Below are 9,593 nucleotides of genomic sequence, written 5' to 3'. Positions count from 1 at the left end.
CAAAAATATAAATCTATTCATAAGTAAATGATCAATGACAAATAAGGAGAAAAAAGTAAGAGTACATATACATACATGTGTGTGTATACATCCCATAAAATATGAATATTACTTAGAAATAGTGATCCGTTTATCATTGTTAAGCAAATAAATTAAAGCTAGAGATAAATTTTTCAAGATAGAAATAGTTCTTCTTGGGGACCAGCAGATGGCATGGTGGTTAGGGCGCTGGGCATTCCCACATGGCTGACCACAGTTTGAGTCCCAGACCTGATGGCTTGGTTTGTTACTTTCCTTCTCTCTCTCTCTCTCTTTGTGTCGCTCTCTGTTCAAATTAAAATAAAATGAATGAATAAATAAAATAAATAATTATTTAAAAAGAAAAAGAAATAGTTCTTCTTATTAGTGTTAAAGTTGAATACACTTAATGGTTTACCTGACAAATGAAATACCTTTTGAATCTGACTTAAAATATGCTTTTTGGGAACCAGCAGTTAGGGTAATGGCTATGTCGCTGGACTCCCATGTAGTCGACTGCAGTTCATGTCCCGGACCCGGTGGCTTAAAACTCACGCCGGGCGCGTGTGCATGCATGCCCAAGATCCCAAGAGGAGAATAGAGGAGGAGGGATTGTGGCATGACCATCCCTCCTGGAGGGTGATTTCTCGCTTTCTGTCTCTATGTCTCTTTCTGTCTGTCTGGCGAGTGCACGCGCCCTATAGCGAAAAACCTCTCCAAAAAAAAAAAAATGCAAATTAACATCAAGTACTTTTAATATGAAACTTTTTTCTATTATTACAAAAGATTAGTTTTTTTAAATATAAATTAAAAAAATAAGATTTTCCACTTTTTATGAGGTTAAAGTAATTTTCCAGGAAAGTTACCTCACAATGTTTTCAGTCATCCAGCATTATAAACGTTATGTTCAGTTCTAATTCTTGAGATGGTTTGAGGTATTACATAAAGTAGGGCAAATTTGAAAAGAAAAGGAAGCATTATTATTAGCATTATTATTTATTATTATTTCGAAAAAATAAATGATTGACAAATAGGAAATATATGAAGGAAGTTATTAAAGTGTTTTTTAATTATTTAAAAATTACAGAGAAACCAAATCTCATACATGGATGACTTTTGTGACTTATTACATGAAGAGTTTACAGGAGATTATACAATGCAAACAGCTGTTTATATTCTGCCATTAACTTAACCATGTAATCCTACACATTAATTTTTGATTCTTAGTTTTATGTTTTGTAAAACATGTTATGTTTTGTTGCACTATTACCTTACTGGGTTTAAAGAACATTCAATGGTTTAAGGAATATTAAAAAAACTTTTTTTTTTTTTTTTAGGTTTTTGTTATAAGGCACGTGCACTTACCACTGAGAGACAGAGACAGACAGAGAGAGAAAGTAAAAAGTCACCTCCCTGGCGGGTGGCCACACCACAGTCCCTTCTCCAATCACCTCTCAGGATTTTGGGCCCTCATGCACGTGCACACGGTGTGATTTTCAAGCTGCTAGGTCTAGGGCTTGAACTGCATCCAGGCATGTGGGCGCTTAGCACCTTAACCACCATGACACGTGCTGCCCTCTAAAAACACTTTTTGAAACGGCTTATTTTCAAATTTTAATAATAATAACAGCGATAATAATAAAATTTCTCAGGGCCATCAATATTTGTTCTTTCATACTTGGTCTGTCTCTCTCTCCCTCCCAGTGTGCCTAGTACATCACAGTATAATAGTTAAGCAGAGGTAAGGTGATTCTATCCACGCCCCTTTCCTTCAAAAAATTCTTATGGAATGACCTATGTCTGCGTAAATAACTCAGATTTAAAACTTAAAATATTAGGTTGTTGGGAAAGCTGTCACGTATTCTCTCTGTTTTTCTCTGTAAAAAGGAGTTAGGACTTCCCCAAAGATCCAGTAGCTATATCCTACTTTGAAGATTCTTCCAGACTTTTGGTTGGTAAATACTTTTATAAGAACCTCACTGGGAACCAGCAGATAGCAAAATGATTACATCGTTAAGACTCCCATGTAGTCAACTGTGGCTCGAGCCCTGGACCGGGATGTTTAAAACTTTTGCCAGGTGCATCAAGTAAAAATATTAAGTAATAATAACAAATAAATAAATAAGTAAATAATTAACAATAACTTTTATATGTGTAAATAAAAAAGATTTATTTAAAAAAGTCATTAACTTCCAGTTTTATTCTGCTAGCTGAATATCCACTATTAAAAAAGTCATTAACTTCCAGTTTTATTCTCCAAGCTGAATATCCAATTTGAGTTGCCTTCAGTAATACCTTCAGATTTGTATTTTTTATTGTGTGTTTTATAGAATAATTTCTTTTTTAAAAAGAATTATTTTATTTAACTTTATTTTGTTATTTATTTTAATTCGGTCAGAGAGGGACAGAGTGAGAGAGAGAGAGAGAGACAAAGGGTGGGGAGGAGTGAGAAAACAACCATGTCTGGGACTCGAACTGTGGCCACCCATGTGGGAGTCTAGCACCCTTCACCACCATGCCACCTGCAGGCCCTTAAATAGAATTTTTTAATGCTATAGTTGTAATCAAATATCATTTAAATATTATTTTTCCTGAACTTAATAAAGCCTATTTTTTTGACAAGGTTTAATATATCTAAAAAACATATAAATCTTGCTTTAGAATTAGGACACTCAAAACAGTAAAATGTAACAATTATGCCATATTGTTAGTGGATTTAAAACAAAGGTAAATGGTGGACATTTCCACAATATCTATAAAAAATGTAGTATAATCCATGAAATATTTTCAAGATGACTTTTGCAACTAAATTTATGAATTTTTCAAACACATTTTGCTTTTTTGTTTGGCAATAGCAAATACTAGATGTTTTGAAAAAATCCCTTCAAACAAAATTAAATTGTTGCAAAACTGAGACTAACATCTTTTATTTGTTTGTTTTTAATTGGTGGTTGGTGCATCTGCTCACCAGAGAGATACAGTAAATGAGAGAGGGAAAGTGAGAAAGCACCTCCCTCGGGAAATGGCCTTGTCACAATCCATTCTTCTCTGGGGATTTTAAGCACACATGTTTTTTTAAACTGCAGGTCCAGAAATTGAACCAGGTAGTCAGCTATGTGGGATACAGCTAATTTAAACACTGAACTACTGGCTGGGCCACCAACATCATTTTAATTGAATGGTTGGAAGTGAAGTTCACAGGCCCCAAAAGCAAGTAATGAAAACTAGAATGGAGGAAGAAGAAAGGAGCCTGAAGTTACCCTTATGATAAAATTCTCTAAGGGCAAGGCCTTAGATTGTAGCACAGCTAACAGATAAGCACTTTGGTGTCAGCTCACAGGATGAGCGGGAGAAAGAATGAAGACCCTTGCACTTTGTAGGGTCACTAGAAAAACACTCTCAAGAAATTATAAGTTGGGAAAATCCATTTGCCAGGAAATAGAAACCATAAGCTAATCGTGAATTTCAGAATTCACCTACAGTGAGAAACAGATGTCCATTAAAAACTTAGAATCAGTGTTTCATCAATGTATTCATTGATTTTGTTTTTACATTGTACTAGCTGCAGAGACCAGGAAACCCAAAACTCAAAAATTAACAGGAAAAGGTTCAATTATCTGAAAATACAAAATAAAATCACATGTCCAGACACTCGTCCTCTAACAAGACTGCAAAGAATGACCCACCAGCCATACAAACTGGTCTCAAAATGTTATATTGCAAAACACAGGAAGAAGAATGACAACAAAGTGCACATAGCAGAATTAGAGTTTTCAGAAATCAGATGCTAGAATTTTCAGTTGTAAAACATATTTAAGCAAATATTGTTTAAAGTGTAAGAAGAATTTGATAAGATTTAAAAAAAGAGAAAATCCTCATCATATTAGTGTCAAAAGGGACAAAAAGAGTGAGGCATAAAAACTGCAAACTACAGAATTAACCAGCTTTCTCGGACATGTGTTGAACATATACTATTTATAAGCAACATAGTCTTCCCAATTTTATATGGAACAATATAAACATGTATTAATATCTAGTTATGAAACTACTCTCAGTGATTTTCAGTGTTAGTGTTATGTATGCTATAATCTGTGATTGTCATAAAAAATATATTGAAAACATTATAGTCAATATTATGGAAAGCAAAAATACAAAGTAATATGTGACCCTAGGTGAAATGAATACTTAGAAAATTATCTTTTTAATTTCTCTGTACCTGTAATTGTGTGTATGAATTCAATTCAAGAATAAATAGAACTATAATAATATTATAACAGTTACACAATGTGAAAAAACACTATAAAATTTACCTAAAATATAACAGGCCCAGAGAATTTTCCAAATGAGTTCTAACAGATAGTCATAGAATGACTATTGCTTATAATAAATATACTATTGTATGAAATATGACAAAAGAAAAATGGGAAAAACTGACTTCCCAATAGCAATTTTGAGGGCAGTATATCGTTTTATGAAATTAAGTAAGAGTATTAGAGAAAGGTAATCTGTCAGCCTATATTAAGTAAGATGACAGACAGCAAATAGTAAACTTGATTCTTATGTGTGTCTGTGCTAATTATACTAAATAACTAATAGAATTGTCAGAATAAAATACTGAAATGAGTATTCTAGCAAAACAAGCAGAAAAATATTTTTGGTAACATTCAAAATGCAATATGGGCCACATAAATCCTGAAATCCTTACCAAATTAGAGAGCAAATGTTTTTCAACTCAATAAAAGGTATTTCAAAAGAAATATAGGAAAATATACACTTAATATCCACATATTATTGGCACTCATTTCAACATATAAAACCAGATTAAATGATCTACTATCACCAAATCATTCAAAATCATGTAGTAAAACAGAAAATAAATGACAAGTATTGGAAAGAAGGAAAGGAAGATATTGGTAGTCAAAAAAAAATGTTTATCCATAAAACAGCTATGTAGGTAACTTACTAGAACTAAGAATGATTTAGTAAACTTGTTGGGTAGAAAAATAGATGTGCAATGTCAATTGCATTTACTACACAAAAGCAAGAGAATGTTTGTTGTTGTTTTCTTTCTTTTTCCTGTTTTAGGGAGTTTTATTTATTTTATTTTTTTAACTTTTCTACCATGTTTATTCCACTACACTGTGTATAGCTGTGCTCAAAGAGATGGCTTCATTTCTCCACTCATGAAAATCCAGTTGCCTATAAAGTTAAACCTGCTTAACAGCTGAGGGAGACCATGTGATGGGTCCATACTCTGGTACATTGTCATACAACTCGAACAACAGTGTAGCTACTAGTTTATCATTTTTAGGGACTGCAAACAAGCAACTCTCTCAAAGATGAATCAGAAACAACTTATGTTCCTTCTGCTTTGTAATATGTGCAGGAATATGGATACTGAGGAGTTCAAAATTTGCTCTCCACCAGTTACCAACGCAGTCATCAATGACCCAGTCCTGTAGGACTCCATCTTGTACACCCAGTATCTGTGTCATTAAGCATTTTAGTCCTTCAGCTTCCTCTTCTCCTGGGTTAAGTTCACTACCAGGTAGTCTGAAGACAGTTGTTCCCAGCTGCAGCAGGAACACATGAGGGAGCGAGCCAGTGCTCAGTACAATCAGAACCCCTTCCACAGTCTTCCTCACTCCAGTGTTACAAACTCCTCCCTCATGCTCTGAAATCTGGCAGCAACAGACCTGTCCTTGTAGAGGGGTTCTTTTGTACTAAAAGTATAATTGGTAAGAGGGCACAGATTGATGGTGCACTCCAGGGTGAGGGGCTTGGTCTGCTGGGTATTCTTGGTGCTGAATTGGTTGACCCCCTGGGCCAGCTGGCCTGTGAGTATTGGGTGGTGCTATAGACATACCAGTGTGCTCTGGCTCTGGAGAACAACAGAAAAGAAGAGCTTTTCCCCCTGCTGGCAATGATCTGCATCACACTGAGCTGCCCAGCCCACCACTAACATAAGCACTAAAGAAGAGCTAGAAAGATCTTTGCTATAGGGAGCATGTGCTTGCTAGAGAGACAGACACAGACAGAGAGACAGAAAGCAAGAAGTCATCCCCCTCTCCTCAGGGAGGATGTCCATTGCTACATTCCCTTTTCCATTCACCTCTTGGGATTTTAGACACATGCACACATGCACCTGGTGTGAGTTTCAAGACTCCGGGTCTGGAGCTTGAACCATGGTTGACGATGTGGGAGTTCAGCAATATAACCATTACACCATCTGCTGGTTCCTGTTGCTGTTTTCTTAAGAAGATACTGTTGTGCCAGCTCTGTGGCACAGCAATAATTGGAACCACAGTTGGAATTCCAGGCCAGGTCAGCCTGAAATCCAACAGGTACAAGTGCACGTGTCCAGGATCTGAGGTTCTAGCAGACGAGAGGAAGAAGACCATGGCATGAACAGCCCTGTGGAGGGCTCTCTCTCTGACTCTCTGTCTCTCTCTATCTCGCTCTTTTTCACACACGTACACATACTCTATCATGAATAAAGAAAGAAAAACCTTCTATTTACATGATCTTTCCTATAAATAAAAATATAATACTAAATACCAAGTCTGAAAAATGAAGTACTTTATTTAGATGAAGAAAACTGTAAGTTTGTTTAAAGACATAGACACCAACCTAAACAAGTTCAGAGCACTAGTGTGTTCATGGGTAAGCCTGATACCCAGTATTCTAAACATGACAATTCAAGCACAAATATAGGCATATGAACAAAGGGTAGACAATTCTAATCAAAATAACAATGATTATGTAGCGTTGGAAACATTTTATGTATTTCTTTATAAGAGCAGCTGGCAAGGAAAGACAGATATGAAGAAAACAAACAATGGGGAAATTTGTTAAAAGGAGAAAGATATTTAAGAGCTCCAGTAATGAAGGGCATAATTAAGTGTTGCTGTCAGGATAATAAACAGATCATCGGAACAGAAGAGAGAGCCCATAAACCCATGACAAAGCAAGGATTTAACACAGAACTGCAGTGATCCGGCACAATTATCAGGAAGAAACAAGTCAAAAAATTGCTTAGAAATGTTGAGTTACCCACACCAAAATATATACATAAATGAATTTCCACCTTCCACCACACACAAAAATGTTTCTACTGTGTGTAAACTGTTGGATATGCATTGTTTCTATGCTACCTGTGGTCTATTTTTTTATAAAATATCAAAAGCACAATTTTTAAACTGCAAATAAATTACAAGCAATTATCTTTATATAAAGTATAAATAAATGGGGCAGCAGGTGTCATAGTGGTTAATGCTCTGGACTCACACATAGCTGATGGTTCAAGTCTTAGACCCGGCGGTTTGAAATTCATGCGTGTACGTACATCCCCAAAATCCCAGGAGGGGAGTAGAGGAGAAGGGATCGCAGTGTGACCATTCCCCCAGGGGGTGATTTCTCACTTTCTCTCTCACTGTCTCTCTCCATCTCTCTCTGGTGATTGCACATGCCCCATGGCAAAAACCTGAAAAAGAAAAAAAAATGTACATAAATAAAGGAAAACATGATATAAAAATAGATAAGAGGTATCACAAAACCATACACAGGAAAAGAAACCTGAATATTCAAAATATATGTGAAATGAATCACATAACTGTCAGGAAAATGGAAATTTAAAATTACAGAGTTAAAATTTCACACTAGTGATAAGGACAACATGTTATAAATCGGCTAACAGTGCCCCACTGCTTAGAGTGATGAGAACGCTCATCGGCTGCTGGTGCAGACATGATGGAGTATAGCCACCTTCGCAAACTGATGGACAGGTCTAGTAAATTTGAAAACATCTTTCATTTAACCTCCAGAATTTTTTTCCCTCCTAAGAATTATCTAGGGAAATTCTCACAAGTGTACAACAACTGTGGAATGGATACAATAGAAAGCAACAAAGCCAGTCCATGACGTGGTGATTAAGGCCACTGGATTTCACATGGCTGACTGTGAGGTTCGAGTCCCAGACCCAAGGCTTGAAAGACACACCAGAAGAGTGTGTTGTGTCTCCAACTTTCTCAAAGGAGAAATGGAGAAGGAATTGCAGCATTATCATGCCTCATGGGGTGTGTTCGCCTGCTTTCCCTCTCTCTCTCTGTCCCTTTTGTCAGGTGAACATACCTTCTGGAAAAAATAAAAGAGAGAGAGATAGAATGCAACAGCAAAAAATTGAAAGAAATAGAGCCACACATATCAAAATGGATACAACTATCAATACAACAATCACAGGGAAAAAGGAATTTCTAGCATTCAGAGAGCATTGTATCAGCTACACAGAGTTTTAAAACACACAAATAATAAGGCATTCCTTAGTGATCAATCTATATATTGGACAAGTATAAAGAAATGTGTTTTTCCTCCCATTGGAAAAAAGGGGTGGACACTTAGGATTCTGCCTTGAGACCAAGACCCAGACCTCTGAATTCTTAAGCTTGGAAGTGGATACATGGGTTTTAAGATGTAATTTATATTATATAGGATACCAGATGTCAAATCTTACTTAATAATAACATACAGAAATTGAGAGTTGACCTCTTGATTTCTTTCTCTGGCAAAAAAATAAATAAATAAAATAACTTTATTTTCAAACCAGCTAACCTCCACTCAGGGAAGCAACTTTCTACTTTACTTTTTCCAAGATTTGTCCGTGGTTGGCCTGGAGTTATAACATCATCTTAAAGTAGTTTATAGTTTAACCTCTGTTTAAAGACAGATAATTATTAAGAACTGACTCCATAAAATTCGAAAGCAGTTGGCACCTAACCTAGCACACAAGATAGCAGATATCTTTATGAGTAATTTTAGTGTTTTAATAACTGATAGGGCAAATAATCCTTAACACCAATTGCCCTTCCTTTTTTATAATTTTCCTACCTCTTCTTAAGTATTTTTCTTTGGAACTTTAGACCAACTTTATAGTTAGCTTTCCTAATTCTAAAAGACAATGATTGGACCAGCTGCAATGATATGGAAATTACACAATGCCTCAAGATACTGATGGACATGGGAGGTCCTGGGTTCACATCCCAAGGTCTTCTTGTGCTGATGACGTGGGGCTGACTAAGGTTGGGGTGAATCATAAAGTGAAGATTCTGTTACTGTTACCTGTCTTTCCTGCTCCCGTTAGCTCTCCCTCTCTTTCTCTCAGAACAAATGAATAAGTAAACTTTAAAATAAAGTGTCTAAGACCAGCTGGTGGTGTGGTAATTGAGGTGGCTGGATCTCACATGACCAACTACTCAGTTTGAGTCCTAGACCCTGTGGCTTAAAAAACATGCTGGGTGCATGTGTACCCAAAATCCCAAGAGGAGAATGGAAGTAAAGGCATTGTGATATGGTCTTCACCCTGAAGGGTGATTTCCCTCAGTACACACACGCTTTAGCAGAAAAATGTTTAAAAACTGTCTTGTATTGTTTTCTGTTGGTATCGGTATTTCTTTGATTAATAATGAAACAATTAATGGAATAATTCTATCACTTTGACACCTATAAATGACATGATGGGAGTGTTTCTACCCCAACTCTTTCTTTCTTCGTTATGATGCAAAATGGAGTCATGAGAAGTT

General features: G+C 36.1%; 1 pseudogene; it reads right to left on the bottom strand.

The window, feature by feature from the left end:
* Positions 1-5,173: 5,173 nt before the first annotated feature.
* LOC102492995 (cleavage and polyadenylation specificity factor subunit 5 pseudogene) lies at positions 5,174-5,882 on the bottom strand (annotated as a pseudogene).
* Between the last annotated feature and the right edge of the window lie 3,711 nt (positions 5,883-9,593).

The sequence above is a fragment of the Tupaia chinensis genome, unplaced genomic scaffold, assembly GCF_000334495.1.
Source record: "Tupaia chinensis unplaced genomic scaffold, TupChi_1.0 Scaffold000370_1, whole genome shotgun sequence".
Classification (NCBI taxonomy): Eukaryota; Metazoa; Chordata; class Mammalia; order Scandentia; family Tupaiidae; genus Tupaia; species Tupaia belangeri.
The sequence above is the reverse complement of the archived record's forward strand: the minus strand, read 5'-3'. Positions and strand labels throughout refer to the sequence as shown.